Source organism: Podarcis melisellensis (assembly GCF_964234715.1).
Source record: "Podarcis melisellensis genome assembly, chromosome: W".
NCBI lineage: Eukaryota > Metazoa > Chordata > Lepidosauria > Squamata > Lacertidae > Podarcis > Podarcis melisellensis.
This window is the reverse complement of record NC_138535.1, coordinates 29,414,020-29,441,332: the sequence shown is the minus strand read 5'-3', so window position 1 is coordinate 29,441,332 and position 27,313 is coordinate 29,414,020. Positions and strand designations below refer to the sequence as shown.

Genomic DNA, 27,313 nt, shown 5'->3' with positions numbered 1-27,313 from the left:
GCAACCTCTGCAGTTAACAAGGCTTCCCAGACCAGACTAGCCCTCCTGCCAGTGTGCCGGTTTACTGGCTTTCAGGGATGTTTTAGTGGATTTCCTGTTACTTGCGGCAACATTTGGACTAGATGATTTTGGAAATCCCTTCTGATTCTATGCTTCTGTACACACCACAGACCAGCCAGGAAGAGATGGGGCTCTGGGGCCGACCTGGTGACAGAGGTGGCTGTCATGTGAGCACTCAAGGCAGCGCTGATACAGTTCATAGCAAAGGACTGGTTCTGGCACTGCCTCCAGGAAGATGAGCAGAGCTTCGGCCACCGAGTGGTCACTGCCAGCTATTGACAGCCTGGCAAGGGAAGTGTTCTGTCCTGTTACCTGCAGCCTGCCTCCTTCCCAGGCTGGTCCAAAGCAAGAAGCTTGGTCCTTATATATCTGGGCCCACCTTGCAAGTTTCCCCTTTTGGCGCAAGGTGGACCTTGAACCCACAGCCCTGAGATTAAGAGTGTCACGCTCTACCAACTGAGCCACCCCACTGTAATTATCCCACACCTCCCCTCTTGACGAAGCTGCCTGCAAAGCTGGTCTGCCGAGGAAATGTCCTTCTGCAGGCATGGTTTCAATCCAAACAACAAATACTAGTGGTCAACTCCAAAAGTGCGGTCAACAAACCCTGCTTGCCAAAGAACAATTGAACGCACCCTTGAAGCTCCTTTGCAGCCATGTCTCCACACCTGACACCACGTATGATGCTAGATGTGGGGCCTGTGGGCCTGTCAAGATTCCCCACCTCTGCTCTATCTAGCCAGGCTGATGTTTTTGTTACAGAGGGGCAGTCATTTCACAGTGCGCAGCACCGGAATTACCTCACAGTGTAATATGAGCTGTACAGGATGTACAGGAAGTTTTAGTCACAACACTGCTGGAGTTTGAAGAGAGCAGTCCTGTTTTTTGTAACGCTGCAAAGACAGAAATAAAAGCATGTAAATACGTTTCTGTCTATCTCTTTCCCCTGCCTGGGGGAGGCAGGAAAGAGGGATGTGTTCTTCTCACGTTTGAGAAGAATCGCCGATCGAGACCTTGCCTGCGTCTGCTGGGGAATGCAGCCAGGGAGGTCAACAGGGAATCAAGCCGGGTGCCTGGACTGCTGCCAGCTTATCATGAGAAGGGCTTGAATTTCCAACAGTTTTCAAATGGGAGTTAAAGCTGTGGAGCTGTTTGGATGCATGACTGGACTTGACTGTGGGCATTTCATTGTGCTGTGTCCCAGAGCCTTAAGGATGGGCTGGCCTAGGAACCTAAGACAACAGGCATATAAAAGTGAGGTCCACTCCAGCCAAGAGCGAAAGAAAACCACCAAGCAGCCCTGCTCCCCAACAATGCCCCCCAAGAGGATACGGATCGTCTCAGGAATGCTGGTGTCCAGGCACTCAATTCTCTCCTGCAGCTTGTCCTGCGTCCCCGGGGTCTGGAAGAGGTCCTCCTGAAGCAGAGTATCACCCATGCGTTCGGAAGGGATGAGGTACATCCTGGATAGCATGAAGAACAATCCAGCCCTGGGGTGCATAATGTGAGGTCGAGGAATGCCACAATGGAGAGAAGCCCCTCACCAAGAGAGCTGGCACAAGGGCTGAGAATTGTATCCCGCCTGCTTTCCACAGTAGCATTCCTACTACCCTTCTCCTGATTTGGGGCAATGGGAGAGTGAAATCATTCCCCACGTCTTCTAGTGGCGAGTCTCAGAGAGCCGCTTTGCTAGGGATAGACAGACAATGGTTGGGAACACTTGGGTTCTTCTGAGCCGCTCTAAGGAAGACCGTATGCTGGATGTCCCACCCGCTGCGCTCCACCAAGGTGCCACTATACTCACAGCAGGAGCTCGTAAGAGCGAGTCGGTAGCTAAGATATAAATCAATTGGGACGTCTGGAACCTGCACACCCCAAAACTGGTACTGGATTCCAGCCCACACCCATCCTTTCAATGGTACCGTCCCCCTCAGCTCACCTGGTGGCAGGCATTCTTGAAGAGGTGGTCCACCAAAAGCCAGATCTCCTTGGCCGCTCAGTGGAGTCATCACCATCCTGGGGTACGATATCCAGAAACTGCTTCTCCTGGAGGTCCAATGACAAGCGGGACTGGCATGAGAGCCTGACAGAATGTGTGCCAGTATGCATTCTTTCCTTGCTCCAGCTGGGTGGACAACTCTTGCCCTCTGAGGCCACAACTAGGGCTGGGCGATAGCTGGCTTTCAACACGGTGATATATCACTAGCTAAACATTGCAATACACCAATATATCACGATGTCTGAAATAAGATGGAGCTATGTAGAGGCATTGGCTGGCTTCACGGTTTCCCCCGCATTGTGATTTCGGCTGCCCCCTGCAGGAGGGCAGGGGAAAGCTGAACCGGCAGAGTCCACAGGGGCTGCAGGAATCTAAAGAAGCATTGGCTGGCTTCACAGTTTCCCCCCACATGGTGTTTTTTGCATAGTACACACACACACATCATGATTCGCAATATATTGCCAGGTCAGAAATTATGAAACCAGTCTCACTATCTAGACTTCAAGCTGATTTGAAAATATATCGCCCGGCCCTAGCCGCAGCAAGCATCTCAAGTGGGGAAACAAAAAACTAATTGCTTGCACCCCAAATCCAAGCTCCCCCTCCCCCTATTAATATGCAGCTAGTAATCCTCCCACTCCGGATGTGCAGTTCATCCAAAAGCTTACTGAATATGCAGCTGTGGACATGGGGTTTGGCTAGAGAGCCAGTGCGGTGTAGTGGTTCAGAGCAATAGACTCGTAAGCTGGGGAACCGGGTTCGCGTCTCCGCTCCTCCACCTGCAGCTGCTGGGTGACCTTGGGCCAGTCACACTTCTCTGAAGTCTCTCAGCCCCACTCGCCTCACAGAGTGTTTGTTGGGGAGGAAGGTAAAGGAGAATGTTAGCCGCTTTGAGACTCCTTCGGGTAGTGATAAAGCGGGATATCAAATCCAAACTTCTCTTCTTCTAACATTTTATTTAATTTGTTGGAACCTGCCCTGGGACCTTAGGGTGAAGGGCAGGAAATAAGTAACTGTCAGGGGCTCAGGAGCAGAGGCACAGGGGAGAGAGGAAATGGAGAGCGAAGGGGAAGAATCTGAGGGCAGCGTAGGGGAGTATGACAGTGACCCGAGAGATTCCATGAGCTTCTCCAGCGAATCAGAAGATTCCCAGAGGGGGGCGCCGATGGCCAGGGCAAGGGGGGTCCCAGGGGGGACGCACCAGAAGCAAGGGGCCAGCGGGGAATCCCAAAGCAGCAGCGGGAGATCAGGACCAGCTTCCCCACCAGAGCGTAGTGGGGGGGAAGAGTCCCGTGTATCAGGGCCAGCGTCTCCTCCAGCAGGGAGAGAAGATGAGTCAGGGCTGACCACGCCTCTATCGGAGAGTGGGGGAACGGAGGGGAGGTCAGGTCCAGCTAGCCTCCCCGAAGGGGGAAGCAGTGACAGGAGCAGTGTAACGGTCAGGAGGAAGGTTGCCGGCTGGGCGCGCGTGCCAAGTTCGAATGTACAGGCGCGCGGGACAGCAGAAAACCCGGATTGGAAACCAGGTCCTAAAGCCCGCCGGAGGCAGGGGGAAGACTCAGGGGACTCAGCGTCAGAAGAGTCTAGAAAGGGCAAGACCCCAGCGGACAGGCGGAACCAGAGGAGGAAAGAGCAAAGGAAGAGGTGGAGCAAGGCTAGAGTCTTAAACTGGTGTCTGGGGGGAGGAGATTCAGACGGAGCTTCAGCGGTCTAGAGTTTGAGACGTAGAGCTGCGCGCTGCGGCTTTGAAAGTGAAACTGAACTTCAATAAAGACTTTTGTATATAACAACGAACTGGCGTTGGTCCTTTGTGAGCTGGGACCTCGGGCAGCTCTGACAGTAACAAAAACAGCAACAGAACATGGATGGGCCTTCATAGGTTGATGGGCTGCAGCCCCAGCCAGCATGATGAGATGATGGGGTCACATGTTCACCACCCCTTGTCTAGAGCACGTTGCAGAGGCAGGGGTAGAAACTGAGCAACAGCTGGAGCCCCAGCCCACGACTTTGTCTGGGCAATGCAGCACACAGCAGCTGGTGAACAATGCCTCCGGCCTCCTTCCCATCTTCCTCTCCAGGAATGTTCAGGGTGGCTAGTTCTATCTCAAGCTACCACATTCAAGAGAAAGAGAAAGAGAAAGAGAGGAGGGGGGAGCAAGAGAGCTTTAGGAGCACAGCAGTGGCAAGCAGCCCATCACTAAAAGGAGTTGGCAAGGATGGAGAATTTGATCCCCTCATCCCCAGGGCAGCTGTTGATTAGGACCCAGTTCATCCCCCCTCCCCCCCCCGCCAATACTCCCCGCCCCTGGAGAGAGAGAGAGAGAGAGAGAGAGAGAGAGAGAGAGAGAGGACTTCCGGGTTAGCGCCATCGGCAATGGCGGCGTTCCTCTGACTGAGAGGAACCCGCTCCGTGAAATTCGGGTCGTGCCGCCGCGGCGAAGGCGGAGACCCTTTAAAAATCCCAGGCGGATGAAGCCTGGGAACGTGGGATTCGGCTGACACCAGGAGCACCCCCCCTAACCACAGGGAAACCCCTTTTCGGGGCTCCCGAAGTGACGTGGGGTGAGTGGCGCGGTGTTTTGAATCAATGGCTATTTTTACGGAGTGAAGCTGCGTAGCTGTTGCCGGAGAGCGCTGACTTTTTCTTGTGGACAATTGGATTTCAAACAATAACCCGTGAGTAAACGGAAATTGGACTCTAAAGTATTTAAAGTTTCTTTTTAAAATTGGTACTGATCGGGGAAGGTCTAAACAGGAAGTCCGCCTCCCCTTTCTGTAAATAAACTGAAGCAAAGAACCTGTTAACTAAGGTCGTGGAGAATTTTATGTAAAGGATTTAAATTCTATTGATTGAAACTATCATCAATACTTTTTGTGAAAGCAGGGGACCCTGCAGAAGGAGGTTAAAAATTTGGGAATTGAAGTGCCACTTCCCCAAACCCGGGAGTGGTCTGTGAGAGCCCGCTGACGTTGAATAGATAAATCTGACAGCTGTCAAGTCTGCTGACAAGATACAAAAGAAGGACTTTGTTTTCTACTGCCCGTTTTGGTTACAACTTTACGTTTAAAAGGAAACAAGGAACTGTTTCAATTTAATGTATGGGACCTTTGGGTCTGTGTTGGAAGGAGTGAAAAGAAACTTGAATCCCTCTAGAGGGAGCTTTGGGATACTGTTACAAGGAACCAGCTGGGAAATTGTTTTTAAAGATAAAGCCCTGAGAAACTAGTTTTTGACCTTGGACTGTGTAAGGATGGCAGTTGGGAAGGAAATTGAGTGCGAGCTGAACAGGACATTTTATCTCTTGGGAAAGCTACATGATCAGATAAATGCTATGGCTACGAACGTAGTAATATTGGGAACAAAAATGGGCATTGGTGAAGAAGTGGACAAGAACTCGGCATGGGAACCTCTGCCAACTGAACAAATTGAAAAACCTGAAAAGGAGAATCTTGTCGTGACTGAAGTGATGAAAGGGGGAGTCGTGGCCCTACAGAGACAAATGGTGGACTACAACTGGAGGTCTTACATGATGGCAACTAGGAGAAGTAAATTTTTGGAGATGGAAGCCTGGCTCGGCCTCGAGAATGAAGGATGGAGAGATCTCCCTATGTGGACAGCAAATGACCTCTGGGATATAAATCTGAGCCAGGTGGAGATCGGAGATTTGGGGGTCTTTGGATTTGAAAAGAGTGTGAAGCAAGATTTGGAACATTCTATAGGCCCTATCGTTAATTATGGAAGTTTGGCAGGAAGGAATATGATTACTGTTGGGTTGGAGCTGCTCCGAGATTTGGTTTTTAACATCAAAGACTATCAAAAAGACCGGCAGAGGGGATACGAAAGAGACTTAAGAGCTTCGGACTTGAGATCTCCGGGTTGAGGGTTTTTGGAGATTGATGGAACTATTGCTAGGGGCCGAAACCGGGATGGAGATCTGGTGGAAAAAATTGGGAATTTAAAGTGTATATAATTTGTCTGGTTTTTTTTTTCTTTGGTTTTTTTTTTTTTAGAGATGGGGGAATCGTGGAATTGAATCTTTCTTTGACCCTAGGATAAATGTTTTTAGAATAAGTATAGATTATAAGTATTACTGGAAATAAGATTAAAGGAAGTAAAAGTGGATGGTTATTTAGTGAAAGAGAGAATGGGAAATTACAGTATATTAAGACAAGATATAAGGATAAAGTTTAAGATGAAGGATTTGTTGAAATATTTATATGAATTAGAATATAAAGAGGGGAATTATAGTAAGTTAAGATAAATTAGCAGGATAAAAACCAAGTTGCAAGGATTTGCTGGAATATCTAATTGAATTAGAATACAAAAATGGGAGGCATGAGGAAGTCAAGGAAATAAGTGAATGCAAGTAAGTGAGTTAAAGGTTTGATGTGTTTTTTATTTCTTTTATTTTTTTCTATTTTTCTGTTTTTTGATGATGTTTTTTCTTTATATGTATTGGCTTTTTTCTTTTCTCTTTTTTTTCTTTGATTGTCTTTTTTATTCTCTTTTGTAACCTTTAAAATCTTAATAAAAATTTATTTGAGAGAGAGAGAGAGAGAGAGAGGAGAGAGAGTATTGGTGTGGGGAATGACACATGCTTAGTGCAAGAGTAGCTGGTGCATGCTAAAGAACACAGGAGCCTTGCTGGGTTAGATCAGCATTCTGTTCCCACAATGGCCAACCACATGCCCTTGGGAGTCCATAGGGACACGGGGACAAGAGCACTCTGTCCATCATGTTCCCCAGAAACTGGTAATCAAAAGCATGTGGTTTGTGATAATAGTGGCAAGAAATAGCCCTGACCAGAGCCACTGATCAACATATCCTCCATGATTCTAAATGTCTACAGCTGTCCAAATTGACAGTCACCACGGTCTCCTTGTGGCTAGGATAATACACCCAAGTTGATCTGATTTCGAGAGGAGTGACATTTCCCTGAGCCACCCCAAAGCAGCCACTACCGCTTCCCAAATGCCAGTGCTCAGGTGGTGAGAGTAAGCCAGAGTGGCACAGCCTGTGCAGCAGTTGCTGAGCACAGAGACAAGGAGAAAACTGGCTCTTGGGGCCAGAGGGGGCTGGCGCCTGCATCATGAGACTGGGCTTTCTGCCTCCCGTGCTGCCAATCGCAAGCGGACCCAGAGTCAAGCAGCGATGGCAAATTCTGGTTTCGTCTCCGTTCTCCTCTGCCGAGTTCTACAAGGGCCACGTTGAGACTAGGGGAGAGACCAAAGCAGAGAGCTAGAGCCACCACCTGGACTGGATTTGAGTCAGAAGGCAGGCAGGTGCGGGTACCTGAGAGGAAAGTCCGGTTGGTGGGGTAGTGCCTGGTTTGCCCTAAGGGACCAGCTGCCACTGCATGGAGCAGCTGCTGATCGTTGACAAGGGCAACTCCATTTACGTGCCTTCGAGGCACATGCACACTGCCGCAGAGCTGGAAGGGGCACTGGAAGGGGCAAAAATGTCGTCCCCCCCCCCCAAGAGCACAAAAGCGGCAAAGCGGCATGGAAACAGCATCTCGACTCCCTCCCAGGAGCTTTGGCACCGACCTTTCAGACCTGTGGAGAGTTGGAGCAAGGAGTTTTGCAGGGAGGCTGCTGGTTTTCAAAAGGCCTTTCAAAAGGGCTTCCGGAAGTTTAGAGGGTGTTTGCAGGCTTTTCCAATGCTGCCCCCAATATACACAATTTCATTTAAACGCACGGCACCTCGGAACGCAACCCCCGTGTAAACCTGCTTTGAGCCCGCTACAAGAACATCTAGAGCAGTGTTTCCCAACCTTTTTTGGGCAAAGGCACACTTGTTTCATGAAAAAAATCTCGAGGCACAGCACCATTAGAAAATGTTTAAAAAATTAACTCTGTGCCTATATTGACTATATATAAAGTAACTCTCTTTAATAGGAATCAAATAAACACAATGGAACGGAATCCATTTATTTTATCTGTACTTGTAAGCAGGTTTTCATTTCGGCCTTGCATTCGTGTGTTCAGTTCATTCAGATGATGAAATATATCTGCCAGGTATGCCAGCTTTACACACCACTCATCACTTGCAAGCAGCTTTGCGTAATCTGACCTCTCATTTGTCAGAAACACTTTAAGTTCCTCCCGCAGCTCATACACACGAACCAAGACCTTGCCACGCGACAACCACCTGACCTCCGTATGAAACAGCAAGGTTTTATGCTTCGCTCCCATCTCCTCACACAAAGCTGCAAATATGCGACTTTTCACGGGTCGTGACTTTACAAAGTTTACCATGCGCCAGGGGCGCCGACTTATAAAAAATATTGGGGGGTCCATACCGACTTATAAAAAATATTGAGGGGGCCCAAGACCTCCAAACCGCTGCTGCTGGGGGAACGAAAGGGGCGAGCCCCGGGCTGTCCCGACCTTAAGTGAACCTGTGAGGGCCCGCCCTTTGCGGCAGCCGATTGGCTGCCGCCGTGGGCAGTGAATATTAATGATGTATCATTTTTGTGCTTCATGCTGTGGCCACAGACATGTGATCTGATGGTGAATTTGGGGTGACCCAATGCAAAGATCCTGAGGATCCCTGTGGATCCATGTTTTGTAACCACGTTTTTGCACCATTGCAGCCCCAGGCAACAGTGGGTGTGTGATTTTGGGGGGGCAGGCTGTAGCCATGGACATGCTATGTGCTCTGATGGTGAATTTGGGGTGACCCAATGCAAAGATCCTGAGGATCCCTGTGGATCCATGTTTTGTAACCACGTTTTTGCACCATTGCAGCCCCAGGCAACAGTGGGTGTGTGATTTTGGGGGGGCAGGCTGTAGCCATGGACATGCTATGTGCTCTGATGGTGAATTTGGGGTGACCCAATGCAAAGATCCTGAGGATCCCTGTGGATCCATGTTTTGTAACCACGTTTTTGCACCATTGCAGCCCCAGGCAACAGTGGGTGCGTGATTTTGGGGGGGCAGGCTGTAGCCATGGACATGCTATGTGATCTGATGGTGAATTTGGGGTGACCCAATGCAAAGATCCTGAGGATCCATGTGGATCCATGTTTTGTAACCACGTTTTTGCACCACTGCAGCCCCAGGCAACAGTGGGTGTGTGATTTTTGGAGGGCAGGCTGTAGCCATGGACATGCTATGTGATCTGTTGGTGAATTTGGGGTGACCCAATGCAAAGATCCTGAGGATCCATGTGGATCCATGCTTTTAAACCACATTTTAAGTGGGGAGGGAAGGAAAAACACAGAACGGACAAGGAGCACGAGAGGGGTGTGCAGCTGGCTAAGCATGCAGGAGAGGGGTATAACTGGGAGGGAGGAAAGGAAGGCAAAAGTTTTCCCTCACCTACGCACCCAAGCCAGCCAGCTCGCACGCTCTCTCTCTCTCTCTCCCTCTGCTTGCCTGGAGGGGAGGGGCTTTCCCTGCTCTTTGTTCCGTTTGAGCAAACACAGCAAGGAAACAGAGGCGGGTGGGCAGTAAGACCCTGAGGCAAGTGCGTCTTGTGCTTGCTCAGCAGCTTCTTCACGGTGCTCCGCGGAACGGTGTTCTTCATCCCGGCGGCGGCTCCCTCTCTTTCCTCTCAAGCAGAGCGGCCTTCCTGCTCCAGCCGCGCCTGCGCCTGAGGAGTTTCGAATCTGCCGCCGCGCGCAGGGTGACGTCACGGCCGCCGCCGGGCCAATCCGCCTGCTCGGCCCCGCCTCCCTTCTTCTCGCCTCCCTCACGAGAGGAAGCGCCTCCCTCGCGCACGGCGGATGCAGCCTGAGCAGAGTCCCCTCTCGCTTAGAGCAGTGTTTCCCAACCGGCACAGCAGGCAACGTCTTGCGGCACACTACTGTGCCGCGGAACACCGGTTGGGAAACACTGATCTAGAGGATAGCAAACCAACTGTTACCTTTTCTTGGAAAGCCACTTCCAGCCTGCACAGGAGGTGGGGTTGCGGGCTTCACGCCCACCCCCACATGAGCGGGGGCTGGTTTCAGCCCCCCGGAGAACAGGGGAATCCCGGCCAGATCTGCCCTATTTAGGGCCGGCTCAGAGGGGGCTCGCCCTCTTTCACCGGCTAGCCCCCACGTTTGTTTCCCCGCATATCAGCTGTTCCTGCTTGTCGGAGATCTTATCTGCCTTGCCTGGAGCGTTCCTGCCTTGCTTCTTTGTTGCCTTTGTTCTTGAGCTGCAGGGCACCTCGTGGAATATGCTGTAGTTTCACAGAAAAAGCTCTCTTTCTTACAGGGAATTTCCAGCATTCGCTGCTGGTATTGCTTGATTTCTAAAGTGCTTGAATTTTCAGGAGTTGTTATCTCTAGTTTTGTGGGGCTTTTCTCCTTCTGGGGGTTTCCCCCTTTGCGCTCCATTCCAGCTGCTGCAGTTTAACAACGGAGCTGTAAGTGAGCTAAAATCACTGTGTGTGTGTGTTTGTGTGCTTTCCTTCCAGCATCTCTTTCACGTCTACAGTTTTACAGGGAGCTCTGTGTGTTTCGGTGCAAGTTCCCTGCCCTCAGGAGCTTGCTGTGCCTGCTGCTGCATGCCCCCTTCAGAGGAATTTATTCAGCTTTGTGGAGCTTTTTCTGGTGATCCGTTGCCTGCCCTCGACTGCTGACTGCCTGTTCTGCAAGGAGCTCAAGGAAGAACGTTTGGCTCCTCTTTGTTATTTCCACGGAGGATGCAGCGCACCCATCCAATCAGGTTTTGCTGTTGGGGCTTCAGATTTTAGCTAGGGGTTTGTGCAGGGGAGCGCGGTGCGGGCTGCGTTTTGTGCCGGTTGTGTTTCATTTTACTGCCAGGGTGAGGGGCAGAATTTCTTGTTAGATAATCATTTCAGCAGCATTCTTGAGGGGGTGAGTTCTACAGGCTGTTTTAATTTCGTGTGGAAGTTTAGACTTGGAAAGCGTCGGAAGCAGCTGCGCCGTTGCTGGGCAACCAGCGCGCCCCGGCCGCCATTTCATCCGCCCACGTGGCCTCCTGGGCAGCCGCCATTTTACTATAGGCATTCCACGTGGGAAGTTATTTTACAAACCCTCCCTTTTAAGTCTAACCGGCGAGAAAACCAGGGGAATAATTAACGTTCATAAGGAGTATGTGGGGAATGCCTGCAGGTTTTGCTCTTGAGGCTGCAGAATTTTTCAGGGTTAAAGGGCTAGCGTTGTGCTTCCGCATGTTCATTGTCGCTAGGCAACGGGAATGCATTATGGCCGCCATTTTGATTGCCCACGTGGCCTTGCGGCGGCAGCCATTTTAGGAGAGGCAAAACGACGTGGGAGCTATCTCCTTTTCGAGTGCCCCTCACTTTCTCGTTGGTTTTATATTCAAAAGCAATATAAACAATACAAACAAAGGAAATAAACATAAGCAATATAAACAAAGGATGAAAGCGCAATTATTAAAAGAGCCTAGCTTAAATAAGAGCGCGCAAGGGGCTGCAGGGAGCCCCTCCTTTTGGTGCATAAGCTTGTATAGAGCTGGCTACAGCGTCTCTGGCTAGGCTGATCTTAGAATTAATATCCTCTAATTAATTTACTGCTTTTTTTATACTTACACTCTTAAGAATTTCATTCTGGGAATTTACGAAACACATTTAAATTAAATTGAAGCATTAGTGCACAGTATATTGGAATTCAAATTATTTCATTCAGCTGGCGGTGCTCTGTGGAGCTGTGTCACTTACTCTCTGTCTAGGCATTAAGTTTTATAATTTGGTATAGTCAACTCATAGTTATAAGGAAAAAGAGATCCGGGTTTTATATAATTTGATTTATTGAAGGGCTTCTTCCCCTGCAATCTCTTGCGAGCTTTGCATACAGGTTTATAGGGAATCTAAAGTAAATAGCTCATACCTCTTCTACGTTCATCTCTTTCTGCTATTTCATCTGTTAGTTTACAAGTAAATATTTAATCTGGCAATTTTATTCATTTGGTTGATTTTGATAATAGTGCTTAAGGGCTCTTGGGAGCTTTGCTTTGCTTATAGGTTTGTTGCATAAGTCAATTTATCATAGCTGCTTACATTACCAAAGGTTCTCTTCTGTTTATTATAGACTCGGTATTCCTCTAAATACATTGCTTTGAGGTGTGGGCTGGTATTTTTGATTGCTATCCAGTGCAGATAATACTGAGCTACGGTGATATTGTTTGCAGCTAAATACAATTTGTTGGAGATTAGTTAGGCATCTTTGAGTCCTTTAAACGTACCAGCGCAGACAATACTGAACTACCGTGATATTGCTCGTGTTACAGGAAAAATCCGAGGGCTCCCTTGGACAAAACAAAGACACCAACCAGGATAACTTGGAGCAAAACAGCAGCCTGTAGGCTTGGTCTTTATTGAACTGTTGCAACAGGGTATTCCCCTCACTTGCAGGGAGAGGAAAGACCCAGAAGAATAGTGTGCAAGGTCTTATAAAAACTTTTGAAATTCCCCTCCTCTAGATCAAGCCCACCCCCAGAAACATCATGCATACATTACAGAAAGGAGGGGTTGAGGGAGGAGTTGTGGTGGTAACATCATGCATATATTACAGAAAGGAGGGGTTGAGGGAGGAGTTGGTGGTAACCTGAGTGTCTTGTCACCTGGCTGGTTCCTCCCTTCCCCCCTCCCCCTGAGTCACTTCCAGGAGACAAAGGGGAGTTTGCAGTTTCCTGCCCCCAGAGGGAAGATCTGATCATTGTCCTTTGTTTCAGTCCATGCTGAATCCACTCCCATATGCAAGTTCTTTGTGATCTTGATTGTCTTCTGTCTGGGATCATCTTTTTTTTATATATAAATATTTATTGAAATTTGTAAGTTACAATATAGTAAACAAACAAAATTATAACAAAACATAACATACTTTCTTATCTTCTTGTGACCTCCTCGCATCTCCCGCCCCTACCTTCCACGTTAAAAAATTTAATCCAGCAAATTATCGCCTTACTTCCATCCTTACTGTCTAATTATCAATTAAATTTAGCCAATTGTTTATCCAAAATAAAAATTGTTTTTTCTTACATTTTAACTTATCTTCCTACTTCGCTTCATCTATTTTAATGGTGCCAAATTGTTTATAATCAAGCATCCTGCTTAACATTCATACAGTTTACAATGTTTTTGCAAGTAAATCTTAAATTTTTTCCAGTCTTCTTCTACCGTCTCCTCTCCCAGATCTCGGATTCTGCCGGTCATCTCAGCCAGTTGCATATAGTCCATCAGTTGCATCTGCCATTCTTCCAGTGTGGGTAGATCTTGAGTTTTCCAATGCTTCGCGAGAAGTATCCTTGCTGCTGTTGTTGCGTACATGAAGAATGTTCGGTCCTTCTTTACCACCCCTTGGCCTACAATACCCAAAAGGAAGGCCTCTGGTTTCTTAGAGAAGGTATACTTAAATACCTTTTTCAGTTCATTATATATCTTTTCCCAGAAAGCCTTCACTTTAGGGCAGGTCCACCAGAGGTGAAAGAATGTTCCTTCGTTTTCTTTACATTTCCAAAACTTATTATCAGACAAGTGGTATATTTTTGCAAGTTTGACTGGGGTTATGTACCATCTATATATCATTTTCATTACATTTTCTTTCAAAGCATTACATGCAGTGAAATTCAACCCAGTAGTCCACAACCTTTCCCAGTCCTCAAACATGATATTATACCCAATGTCCTGTGCCCACTTTATCATGGCCGATTTTACCGTTTCAGCTTGTGTGTTCCATTTTAACAGCAAGTTGTACATTCTTGAAAGTACCTTAGTCTTAGGCTCTAACAATTCTGTTTCCAACTTCGATTTCTCCACCTGGAACCCTAACTTCTTGTCAAGTTTAAAAACTTCCTTAATCTGAGCATAATGTAGCCAATCTTGCACTTTGTCTCTCATTTTCTCCATACTCTGCAATTTCCAATTATCTCCATCTTTTTTCTAATATTTCCCAATACTTTGGCCAGTTGGCCTCCATATTGAGTCTTTTTCGGGCCTTAGCTTCCAATGGTGAGAGCCACCTTGGAGTTTTATTTTCCAGTAAGTCTTTATATTTTGTCCAGACATTAAACACTGCTTTTCTGACAATATGATTCTTGAAAACCTTGTTAATCTTAACCTTGTCATACCATAGATATGCATGCCAACCAAAAGCATTGTTAAAACCTTCCAAATCCAACACGTCAGTGTCTTCGAGAAGTAGCCAGTCTTTTAGCCAGCAGGAAGCTGCTGCTTCATAATAGAGCCTTAAGTCTGGCAGGGCAAAGCCCCCTCTTTCTTTCGCATCTGTTAGTATCTTAAACTTAATTCTGGGCTTTTTGCCCTGCCAGACAAATTTAGAGATATCTCTCTGCCACTTCCGAAAGCACTCTGTCTTATCCACAATCTGTAATGTTTGGAACAGAAACAACATTTTTGGCAATACATTCATCTTGATAGCAGCAATTCGGCCTAACAAGGAAAGTTTCAGTCTTGTCCAACTATCTAAATCTCTCTTAATTTCTGACCAACATTTCTCATAGTTGTCCTTAAATAAACTCAGATTTTTTGCTGTTATGTTTACCCCTAGGTATTTAACTTTTTTAACCACATTTAACTCTGTCTCTCTCTGAAACCGTTCTGATTCTGCATCTGTCAGGTTTTTTCCCAGTACCTTAGTTTTCTGCTTGTTTAATTTAAATCCCGCCACCCGACCAAAGTCTTGAATTATTTGTAATACTCTTTTCGTGCTAGATTCTGGCTCCTGCAGGGTCAAAACTAGGTCATCTGCAAAAGCTTTGAGTTTATATTGTTTCACTCCGACCTGTATTCCTTCCACCAACCGGTCTCCTCTAATCATATTCAAGAGCACCTCCAGAACTGAGATAAATAACAGTGGGGAGATAGGGCAACCTTGTCGTGTTCCTTTTTCAATTTTAAACTCTTCTGTGACCACATTGTTAACTATCAGTTTGGCCTTTTGTTCTGAATAAATTGCGTTAATCCCATTTTCAAAACCCCGTCCCACTCCCATCCCTTCTAAGTTCCCTTTCATAAATTTCCAAGAGATGTTGTTGAAGGCCTTCTCCGCATCTATAAAAATTAGCACTGCTTTTATGTTGACATCTGTTTGCAAGAGTTCCAGAATATCAATAATGTTCCTTGTGTTAGCAAACAAATGTCTACCTGGGAGAAAGCCTGCCTGGTCCTTATGGATTACTTCATTTAGAACTTTTTAAAATCTACTTGCTAAGATGTCTGCAAATATTTTGTAAGCCACATTTAAGAGGGAGATGGGACGGTAGTTCTTAAGTTGTGTCTTTTCAGCTTCCGATTTTGGTATCAATGTGATAAAGGCTTCTTTCCACGATTCCGGTGCCTTCTTCCCCTCCATAATTTCATTGCTGACCTCCATCAGTGGTTGTATCAAATAGCCCTTCAATATCTTGTAGTACTTGGAGGTCAGCCCATCTGGCCCTGGAGATTTGCCCAATTTCATGTTCTGAATGGCAAGTTCAATCTCTTGTGGTGTTATTTTGCAATTCAGGATTGATCTGTTTTCTTGTGACAATTTTGGTAATCCATTCTTTTCCAAAAATTGTTTAATCTCAGCCTCATCTTGCGGCCCTTGTATATATAATTTTTTAAAATATCTCTGGAAGCATTTTCTAATATCCACGGGGTTCTGAATGTTTCTTCCTTCAATCTCTAAATTGGTAACTGTATTTAGTTTTTGTCTTTTCTTCAACTGCCAAGCTAGCAGTTTCCCACATTTATTCGCAGATTCAAATGGTTTTTGTTTCATTAGTTTAACTTTCCACTCTATTTCCTGATTTATCAGTTTAGAATATTGTGCTTGATAGAGTTTAATTTCTCTCAGAATCGGCTGTGACTTCGGATTAGATCTTAACTTCTTCTCTAGTTCTTTAATTTTCTCCAAGATCTTGTCTTTTTTCTCATTTTGTGTCCTTTTCTTTACAGCATTCTGTTGTATCAAGAACCCCCTCATCACGGCCTTGCTTGCGTCCCAGATAGTTCTTTTTTCCACCGAAGTGTTCAAATTTATCTCAAAATAATCCTTCAAAGCTTTTTGGGCCTTCTTAATGATTTCCTGATCTCTAAACAAGTTGTCATTCATTTTCCATCTAAAGGAGCCGGTTGGTAATAGTGTCATATCCATCTTTACCGCATTATGGTCGGAGCAGGTCTTTGGGCAGATTTCCACCTTTCTGGTCTTAGGTGCCAGACCTCTAGGTATCCATATTTGGTCGATTCTTGTCCATGTCAGTTGGGCTTCAGAAAAGAATGTTCCTTCTCTTCCCAAGGGGTTCTTTGTCCTCCAAATGTCAATCAAGTCCATATTGTCAGTCAGTTCAAAAAAAGTCTTAGGTAGTCTGCCATCTTTTGTCACATTTTGGTTTTGAGACTTATCCATATTGGTTGAGACCACGCCATTCATGTCTCCCATCATAATGATGTTGTCATAGTCCAGATAGTCCAGGACACTCTCATGCAACTTCTTGTAAAATTCTGATTTCCCCTCATTTGGTGCATAAATTCCTAATATCAAAAACTTCTCTCCTTGGTGTTGTATCTCAATTGCCAAAATTCTTCCATGTTCGTCTTTAAAAAGGAATTTAGGTGACAGGCTCTCTTTTGCATAGATCACCACTCCTCTCTTCTTCATTCGGTCCGAGGATATAAACTCTTGGCCTAATCTTTTATTTATTAGCACTTTTCTGTGTAGCCTAGTCACATGTGTTTCTTGCAAACAGATAATGTCCAAATGTTCTTTTTTCAAAATATGAAATATTTTTTTCCTTTTCTCCGGAATGTTGGCGCCATTTATGTTCCAACTCAGAAGTTGCAGAGACATCCAGAATATATCTGCTATTTTTCAAGGGGTGGTTCCTTTTTCTCTGAGTCTTCAGTGTCCAAGGGTGTGGGTACAGCAGATGCTCCAGGCCCAAAAGGTGTTTCAATTCCTTTCTGTAGGTCCTCTCCGTAAGCAGTCAAAAATTTGTCTCTATCTTCCAATGTTTTGATTTTAACCTTCTTCCCTCTAAAGGTGAAGGATAATCCCTGAGGAAATTCCCACCTAAAGATGATTGAGTTGCTTCTCAACAATCTGGCCAGTTCAAAGTATTCAGATCTAAGGTCCAGCAGTTGTTTCGGAATATCTTTGTAAATTTCAATTCTTCTGCCCAAAATGTCCAGTGACTTTCCGTAGTGCAGGCCCAAAATCTTGTCCCTTTCCTCCTTCGATCTCAAGGTTATCAAACAATCTCTGGGCTTGTCTTTCCTTGCAAATTTCCCAAGTCTAAAGGCTGACACAATTTTAAAGTCCTTCTCTTCTATAGGCCAAACTTGGAAAACTCTTTGGTCAGGAACTCAGTTAGGTTCCCTTCTTCAGCTTCTGGTATTGACCTTATCCTTAAGTTATTTTCCCGATTTCGAAGTTCTATCATAGATAAATACGTCTGTTGCTCTCCAACCTGTTTGCAGAGTGGCTTTACCTCTTGTTCTAATTTTTCAACTTTTTGACTAGTGGCCTCAGCCAATTTTCGATTTTCTACAGTGTCCTCAGTCAACTGCCCAATTGCTTGTACGTTCTGTGCCACCTGTCCAGTTATTTGATTTAGGCAGGCTGTATTTTGATCAATCTTGGCTGTTTGTTCATCTGCTTTCTTGTCCAAAGATTCTACTCTTTTGTCCAAAGATTCCAACTTTTCATAAATTTGTGATAATCCAGAACTTAACAGGTTAAGTTGTTCTGGGTGTGCGTCACATTCTGATGTCAGTCAGCTTTTAGAAGCTGGGAGGAGTCAACCACCTTTCTCTGGGTCTTTGAGAGAGAAAGACGTGCCTTTGCTATGGCTGAAAGAAGTCCTGGATTCTGTTGATGAAATGTTTCAATAAACAACTGTAAATGGACTTAAGTGCTCTCTGAGTTTATCTGAAGCTAGGCGACAGTCTTTTACCGCTGTGTTTTACTCTGCACGACGTGACCAGGAGGGTAGCAGAAGTGCGCAGTTCGCTGAGGAAGCGTGCCGGACCGTAAAAGGGCTAATTGGCAATCGTAAACCAATTAGACGGTCATGTCTCCAATCAATCAATTCCGCATAGGTTATGGGTGACGTCATAAATCGCTCGTAAAGCTGTCGCTGAAGCTGCCGGGTCGCTTTGAAGTCTGCGTTCAGAGGCAGAGAAGCTGGCCGGAGACGGGGGCTGCGTTCTGTGAACTGAGAGAGCTGAGAAGCAGCTGGAAAATTGTTTCTCCACAGACAAGTGCCAGAGAGCTGGTAACGTGAGTACAGCTTGGGGCCACTTTGGGAGAACGGAAGAGAATGGCAGCCAGCCAGGTTCTTGAGGACATCCCCTTGGAAAAGCTAACTTTAACAAGTTGGCAAACCTGGAGCAAAAGAGTACGGGGGTGGTTCCTGGTTGCAGGGCTTTGGGAAGCAAGCCAGCGGGAGCCAGGGTCCCCTACTCAGGAGGCTGCGGTGGCTGAAGATAGCCAGCAAAGAGAGCTTGCTATGCTGAGAGCATGCGTACATGCATCGCTGGAACCCAATCTGGAGGGTGTAAAATCAGCAAGGGCTGCCTGGGATGTGCTGCGTAGTTTGTGTGAAACTTCAGCAGGAGGCCAGGGCCCTGGAGAAGCTGGAGACGCTGGTGCGGCAGCTGTGTTTCCCGATGGATCAGCCTCTAGGAGCGCTGTTGAGCAGATCAGGGGGGGGGGGCGAAGAATTCCAAAGGCAAGTTTAAAGACTTTTCCTCTGAGAGTTCTGGAGTGGATGGCCCTTTCAGAGGGGGCGGGGCTGGCAGGAGGCGCTTTTCCGGAAGAAGGAGGGCCAGGCCAGCAGAAAGGACCCCCGGGCAGTGTTCTTCCACTGGAGCTGAACATCTGCGTCGCTGCTGCAAAGAGCCGAAGCAGGATGTTGCCAAGGTCACTTCCCATGGGAACCAGCCAGGTTTCCATGACAACCAGCCTGGCCAGGCGGGCAGGCGGGGAGGTGGACGTGCCAAACGCGAGGAAGAAGTTTATCAACTTACTGCCAGCATGGCTTTGTTTGAGAACAGCTGTGTGAGAAACACTGAGCTGAGCTTTGTTATTGACTCAGCAGCTAACCGCAACATGGTTCCTGAGACACCTGCAGTTAAGATGTGGAATTGCAAGGCAGTTCCAGCTGGACAAACTGTTTTATTCGCAGATGGACAAAAAAGAAATGTCACTAACTGTGCTACATTGTTCCTTTCTGTTTTGCAGGAGCAGATCGAAGTGTGCACCATCCCAGAGATGCCTCACTGTCTTTTGTCTGTGCCTTATTTGTTAAATAAGGGGTTCAAAGTTTGTTTTGAAAATGCTGTCTGCACAATCTCCAAGGAAGGGAGGGTACTTGCCAGGATTGAGAAGGGGCAGAATGATCTTTTCATTCTTAAAACGTCTCTTGGGGGTGAGGGGAAGGTTGAGAAAGCACAAGCGTTGCGTGCTACAGTTCCCACTCAGCGTGCTATAATTCCCGCTCATGTCACATGTGCATGCGTATGGCATCAGAGAACAATTCATGGTTCGGTAGAAGACTTGCAGACTCTACCTGAGGTTGCCAAGGGGTGTAAGATTAGAAATTGTGGAAGTGCCATTAATTGTGACACTTGCAGACAGGGAAAGGTAAAAGGGTGCAGTTACCCAAAGGTGGAGAGGGTAACCACTAAACCCTTTGAGCTGGTACACATAGACCTGTTCGGTCCTGTCAAGGAACAGAGTCTGGGAGGGGCCAGGTTTCTGCTAACGATGCAGGACGATTATTCGCAGAACTCCTGGACTCACGGTCTCAGATCCAGGGAGGAAGCAGCACAGCTGATCAGAAGCTGGATTGAGGAGGTGGAACTAAGGTTCTCCACCAGGGTGCAAGCAGTCAATAGTGACAGAAACGCTATGTTTACTGGTTCTGCTTTGCAGAAGTTCTTTCGCAAGAAAGGAATACATCACACAGTGACATCTTCCCAGCAGAGGGGGGTGGCAGAGCTTAGGAGTGAAGCTCTGGTTAAGGCTGCACAGGTGATGCTGACAGAGGCTAGGTTACCTCCTAAGTTTTGGCTGGAGGCAGCCAGATGCGCGTGCTTCACCTGGAATCGTACCTACAATTCACTGGTAGGTGACACACCTTACTTCATGTTGCATGGCAGGAAACCCCAGGTCCATTTTCTGCGTACGTTTGGTTCATCTGCAGTTGTGCCAGTGCCTAAGGCTTTGCAAGGGCCAGATGGAGCCAAGTTCCAGAAAATGATCTTCTGCGGGTATGAGCCAGCAGCTTGTGCATGGAGGTTTGCATACCCGTCAGGTGATCAGAGTAAAGTGCTGATCAGTAAACACGCTGAGTTCTGTGAGCAGGTTGAAAAGCCAAAGATTCCTGCACAGCGTGATGTTCTTTCAGAATGTCTCTCTGATCCAGAGGACAATCAATCAATTCCGCATAAAATTTTCTCTATAATTGAAGCGGTTGTTCCTGAGGCCATATCTTCCAGTTGCAGCTGCTCAGTTTCTTCTTCCGCTGCCGACGGTAAGATAGGTACAGATGATCTACGTGTCTGTAAGGCCGAGGTTAAAGTTGTTTGTCTAGTTCTTGCTCCTCTTTTTCTTGTGCCACTCATTCCAGAGTTATCTAAAAGTCAAGGTCAGTCTGAGTTGTTCCCATGAGAAAGTAGCAGCCCAGAGAAAAACAGTCAAACAGGAGGAAAGGAAAGAGAAAGTAGAATAATGTCACTGCTATTAGTCCCAAATCCTCTAGAGGGGGCTTGAAATGTCTTGAGGGAAGAAGTCAGATCCAATAAGATCAATAAAATTGATTTTAAAGTCCCAGGACCTTCAAATTAGTGTTTAGCAGAGTTGGTATTAGTAACATAACATTGTTTCTGACAAGTGCTAGCTGGTATTTCAAAGTAACAAGTCTGTAAAAGCTCAGAATGTTACAAGTCCAGATACACAATAGCCAAGTTTGCAAACTGACAGCTCTTCTGTTCTTTAGGCAGCTCAAATACCTGGGTTTCTCAGTCCAAATTTGTAGTTCCCACAGGAGAAAATTAACACAGTTCAAATAGAAAGTAAGTCCAATAGATATATCTTTTCTTCGTCTAAAGGTAGTTCCAGTGGATGCTCAGATCAGATGGTTTAAAAAGCCTCTACAAAAGCTCCACTCCTCCAGCTCTTTGCTTTGTAATTTAAATAGCAGCGGAAGACGGGCTTCCTTTTAACGTCTCTCCGCTTTCAGCCAAGTTTCTTTAAATTTAGAGTCCAATTGTAAAAGTCCCTCTTTACTCACGGGTTGTAGCTTCTGGTTCCGAATTTTAAGGAAAAAAGGTCAGCGCTCACCGACAGCAGCTGCGCGGCTTCACTCTGCAGAGTAGCGATCGACTCACAGCGCCGCAACCCCCTCCGCGATCCGAGGCTCCTTACGGGGTCTCTTCAACGTTTCGGAGGTCGCTTTCAGCGCCCGCCGAGTCCCACGTCCACAGGCTCTTGCTGCCTGTGGTTTTTCGGTGCGGGTCTCCGCTTCTGTCTGGGATCATCAGGGTTGGCATGGGCAGGGCTCCTGTGGATGTGCTGAGATTAAGGGATTATGGCTGACCAGGACTAAGTCACCCCCCTTTGTTAGTTCTTGTCATATGGAGTAAAATAAAAAATGGAACAGTGCAAATCCGATGTATGGTTGATTTTCTATGAATTTATAACAGAAATGTGGCATATGTAGTGTGTGTGTGTGTGAAGTTTATACAAACAGAATGATTGGGGTGGGGGGGTGGGGTTCCTGCTACACTCGCAGCTCACACATATAATCCAAACTAGTTGGCGTTGATTTTACTGAACCAGGCTAATTAAGGGTATCAAACTATGTCTGCTCAAGAGAACCAGCAAAATGCAGCTATAGCTGGGGTGGCACAAGGGAACCAGGAGGGGTCCCAGGCTTTGTAATGCCTGCTGAATCTGGGGGTGCCATAAGGGAACCAAGAGGGGCCTCAGGCCTTCGTAGTGCCTAGTAACCCACAGACTTTGGCACAGTTTCCCCCCCCCCCCATGCTTTTTAGACATTTTATAGGCAATATAGGCCTGCAGACCAGGTGGCAGCGGCACCTCTTGCACTCACCCAAGAATGCATCCCGGATACGCCATCTAACGTTGTGGACCGCCCCGGCACCTCCGTGGCCACCGCGGCAGTGCTGAGAGCAGCCAATGATTCAACAGTGGGTCCTGTGTCCAAAATGGGTCAGGGTAGCCTCCTGTGCCCCGCGACCCACAGGCCTAATCAGTGTTTCCTCTGCTTTTGAAACCTTTTACCAGCAATTCAGGCCCATGGTCACTGCGGCCTCTTCCGAAATAGTGAGGAGCTCCCTTGCACTTTGGCCTCCTTATTTAGGGTTCCACATTCGGTAGCAATCCATTTATGCATCCTCACACATAATTACAGTCTACGTGTCCCTAGGTTTCCAATAACAGATCCTCGGGAGGTAGGGCTCATACTTACAATTATAACCTTTCTGCCTCTCAGTATACCCCAGACTTTCCCAGTATTCTACAGGATTCACAACCTCAGCCTTTGCCATAGAAGGGGGCTCCGAAACATCATCGGACGATGAGACGCAGGGGCAACAGGGAGTGTCAGCGGCTGCAGAACAGCACCAGTCTCCAATGATGGGCAAGGGAGAAAGAAGTCTAAGTAAGAAGAAGCATTTGGCCAAGAAGAGCAAAAGAAGTAAGCTTTCTGATACCGAGGAGGATTCAGAAAAGCTTCCTGCTGCCCACCACCTGCTGCGTTCTGAGCGACCAGAATTACTGGATGGAGCATATGGGTCCCTATGTGGAAAAAGGAAACCATGAGGTTTGCTGGGAGTATAACATGGGTGTGTGCCAGGGGCCAAATTGTAAGTATGTGTATGAATGTGTGAAGTGCATAGCGTCTTCATGTTTTAAAGGTAAACAGCCCTTTCCGGGCAGCAGGGGGCATTTCAACCAGGGGTGTTGAAAAGGTCACAGACCCGCCAAAAAGAGCAGCCACAAACTGGTATGAATTTGGCCCTTGACTGTGATGTTCTCTTCTGTTAAGCTCTCACCTCTTAGAACCCTTCTCGATAAATACCCTAAAATAGAGGCAGCAAAGTACCCTGGGAAAGAGTTTCTCTTATGGCTTCAAGATCCTCGTTTCATTACCCCCTAACTCAGGGAACCCCCCCCCCCCAAACCAGTTTGGGAAATGCCAGCTATTGCAAAAAAGAAATTAAAAGAAATTTCTGGCCGGGAGGGTGGCCGGTCCCTTCAGGGAGCCACCTATAGCGGGTTTACTCATTTCACCTTTAGGCATTGTCCCCCCATAGACTCCAGGAGATCCACAACCTACCCAACCCTAGAGGTGGCTCAGTCAATGATGCAATACCACAGAAGCCTTGTTCTGTGAAATATGCCTCCTTTGATCAGGCTATAAAGTCTATGCGCAGGTTCAGCAGGGGCGCGCTCTTGGCAAAGTGCGACATTGAGTTGACATTCCAACTCCTGCCAATTCACCCTGAGGAATTTCTATGGCAAGGTTTTTAGATTTGAGGGGGCTTATTCCATAGACAAATCTATGCCGACAGGGTGCTCAGTAGCTTGTGCACTTTGAATCATTTAGTGCAATTCTGGACTGGGCTCTTCGCTTTAAAACTGGTTTTGAAGGGGTGACCCATTACCTTGATAACTCTTCTCCCCCATCATTAGTAATAGCCCTGATTGCGCCTCTACTTTAGAGGCTTTCACCTGAGGAGCTTGGGGTACCTTTGGTGGCGGACAAAACGGAGGGTCCAGTTTTGACCATAACCTATTTTGGGTATTGAATTGGACACAATTGCACAGACATCCCACCTACCAAGGGAGAGACTAGCAGCACTTAAAAATTAATCCTGCAACTTCTTCCCCTCAAGAAGGTCACCCTTGGCCAGCGTAAAGTCAGGCTTTGGTCACCTCAACGTTGCATGCTGGGTAGTGTCCCCTGGCCGCCCCTTTTGCGGGTGATTGGCTAAGCTGTCAGCGGGACTGCGCGCTCCGCAACACTGAGTGCGCCTCTCTAGAGTGGTCAAGTCGGACCTGATGGTTAGTGCATGGAAAAGTACAGTGGCATTTGCGGGCTGCAGAGTTCAGGAATCACCAGGTATGCTTCTGGACCGACAATCAAACGGTTGGCAGTGTCCTGTCTAAACAATTTTCGCACTCTCCTAGAGTGGCAAATCTGTCCCAGACCTTTGTCCTTTTGTGCTTAGAATTAAACATCTATTTCTCTACCAAATTTACCCTGGGGTTATCAAGGGCATCACGGATGCACAGGCGCAGCACATTGCCACATCCATTCCAGGAGCACCTTTGGAGCCTGGGGAACGTGATGTCCTGAAGGGAGTATTAGCTTCAGGAGCCACGCCCATGCTTAGGTCTTATAAAAAGGCTTGGGTGGACTTTATGGAGTTTCAAGGCAAATTTATATAATAATAATAATGATAATAATAATAATAATAAAAACAAACAAAAACAACAACAACAACAACAACAAAAAACCTAGGCTTGACACACCTCAAGGCAAATTAAAAAATCCTAGGCTTGACACACCTCCTACCAAGGCTGAAGCTCTACAATACTTGGTACATTGGAGGGTGTTGGGTCGTGCAGCAAAGACTCTTAAACATCCAGTAGGCGGCAATCTCCTTTTTCTGTAAGGTTGTTTAATCCAGAGACCCTGGTGTGGCCTTCTTAGTGTGAAGGGCACTGTAGGGCTGGCGCAGGCTGCAGCCTCCTAAAAGTGATGGTAGAAGGCCCTTAACTTATGACATTCTATGCCAATTCTTAAATAAATAAATAAATAAAGTAAAATAATAATCATAATCATAATAAAAAACCATAAAAAAATCAAGAAGTATCTATTGGTCCGAGGACAAGGCCCAGTTATTTACTGCTGCATACTCCATTGCCTTTGGCGCTATGCGAAGTGGTTTGTAAGGGCCAACCAGATTCCGCTGCCCGAGGTATTTTGAGAGACCTGACCTTGTTAAGATCCAATTTAGTCCTGCATGTCCAATGTTCCAAAACCGATCAGCAGTAAAGGACACTGAACAATTCATGTACATGAGACCAACTGTCTCAGGTCCATTCCTCAAACATTGGGATGGCTCCGGCCTTGCACGGCATCAGTCCATGCGCGTTATGCGAGGGGCGATTGCTGCCTGCGGTTTACCCTCAGCTGAATTCGTGGTTAACTCCTTTAGGATTGGGGCCGCCACCACAGCAGTGCATTTGGGACTCTCATCTGAAAGGATGAAGGACTTAGGGGCAGTGGAAGTCTGATGCATTAAGGGAAGTCTGATGCATATAAAGGATATATTCGTAAGACCTTGTGATTGTTCACAGTATACCTGACCTGGCTTTGTTACCTTCTTTTGCTTTCAGGTGACGTTGTGATGCATATTTGGAGTATAGGCCCTGCACCGTCCACGGGGATAGAAAACATGCCGTTAACGGGGACCTAGGGTGCAGGAGCTATGAGGGCGCACATCTGGATAATCAGGCACTGGGCATTGGGCCAGGGTCCGCGCCATCAATTCCGGTCTCGGGCCGCACCTTAGCTACATCAATATATCTTGGATCTCTCAAAGGGGAATGCGCTGGGCCGAAATGTTGCCCGCTATTAGGGCCAGAGCGGCAGCGGAGGGCCCCCCAGATGCTTTAGTTATCCAATTAGGCGAAAAGAGTTAGCTTATAGAAAGGTAGTCGACTTGATGTGGCATATCTTTAGTGACTTTGAGGAACTTAAGGCCTCTTACCCAAACGTCACTACTATTTTATTTGGGCCTCGTGGATGGAGAGGCGGGTTTGGTGAGATCGCAGGTGCCCGATAGCCATAAATAGGGCGGTGGTGCGTAGAGTGGCAGCCCGGGGGGGGGGAGGGGGAGTGTCATTGACCACCCGGGCATATGTGTCAACGGTGAGGCCCTCTACCAGTTTGATGGCGTGCATCTTTCGGATGCGGGAAATGATATTTGGCTGACGGCGTGCATCTCTCGGATGCTGGAAATGATATTTGGCTGATGGATATGGCAAAGGGGATAAGGGATTGGTTTCAGGCATGAGAGTATTGGCGGCGAGCGATTGCTCGTGTGGCGGTAGGCATTGGTAAGAAGGGGTTAAGAGGATGTGTGTGGGGGGGAGGAACGCCATCACCTCCCCCCAGTGAGCGAAGGGTGGTCCGTTAAAGGACTCCGGGGGGCGTGGCCCTTTCCGAAGCCTATGGAGGTGTGGGCCAAAGGCATGCCCCAGAGCGGTGACCCGGGGGAGCTCCTAGTCAACGTGCCTTGGCAGGAGACTCCCCCGATAAAGTGTTAACCCTTCCCCGTGTCTCCAGCAAATGGGCTGGAGCCGGATAGTCGATAGGACCAATGCCTAAGCCAATGCCTCTCATTCCTGAATTCAATAAAGTTGTGGTCTAATTCGCCCAATTAACCTTAATTATGGTGTCTTGTGTCTTTATTTATCCTGGTGGGGGGCGGGAACTCGCCACGCAAAGCCACTTCCGGCCTGCCCAGGAGGTGGGGTTGCGGGCTTCACGCCCACCCCCACGTGAGCGGGGGCTGATTTCAGCCCCCGCGAGAACAGGGGAATCCCGGCCAGATCTGCCCTATTTAGGGCCGGCTCAGAGGGGGCTCGCCCTCTTTCGCCGGCTAGCCCTCACGTTTTCCCACCCTCCCTCCCTTTAGGTATGCTTTAGGTAGGTCTTTGACTTTGCTATGGACTTCGGTCTGTCGCCGCAAGGGGCATGGTAGGAATTTTTCCCAATTGGCAATTTGTAGCCTTTTGGTTTTTCGCCTACCTCGTAGCAACTCGTCACAACTTTTCTGCATTGGCGGTAGGCATTGGTAAGAAGGGGTTAAGAGGATGTGTGTGTGGGGAGGAACGCCATCACCTCCCCCCAGTGAGCGAAGGGTGGTCCGTTAAAGGACTCCGGGGGGCGTGGCCCTGTCCGAAGCCTATGGAGGTGTGGGCCAAAGGCACGCCCCAGAGCAGTGACCCGGGGGAGCTCCTAGTCGACGTGCCTTGGCAGGAGACTCCCCCAATAAAGTGTTAACCCTTCCCCGTGTCTCCAGCAAATGGGCTGGAGCCGGATAGTCGATAGGACCAATGCCTAAGCCAATGCCTCTCATTCCTGAATTCAATAAAGTTGTGGCCTAATTCGCCCAATTAACCTTAATTATGGTGTCTTGTGTCTTTATTTATCCTGGTGGGGGGCGGGAACTCGCCACGCAACAACCCTCTGTGAGGGAGGCTAAGCTGGCCCAAGGACTGGCCC

At 47.4% G+C, this 27,313-nt stretch overlaps 2 long non-coding RNA genes across 2 annotated transcripts; one reads left to right on the top strand and one right to left on the bottom strand.

Annotated features, from left to right (window-relative positions):
* Window positions 1-224: 224 nt before the first annotated feature.
* On the bottom strand, window positions 225-2,142 carry LOC309361333. The gene is made up of 3 exons (XR_014164430.1): window positions 2,000-2,142; window positions 1,393-1,477; window positions 225-332 (listed from the first exon to the last, which is right to left on the bottom strand). It is a non-coding gene; the product is annotated as an uncharacterized lncRNA (long non-coding RNA).
* A 924-nt stretch (window positions 2,143-3,066) lies between these two features.
* On the top strand, window positions 3,067-23,882 carry LOC309361337. The gene is made up of 2 exons (XR_014164434.1): window positions 3,067-3,703; window positions 23,736-23,882. It is a non-coding gene; the product is annotated as an uncharacterized lncRNA (long non-coding RNA).
* The last annotated feature ends 3,431 nt before the right edge of the window (window positions 23,883-27,313 follow it).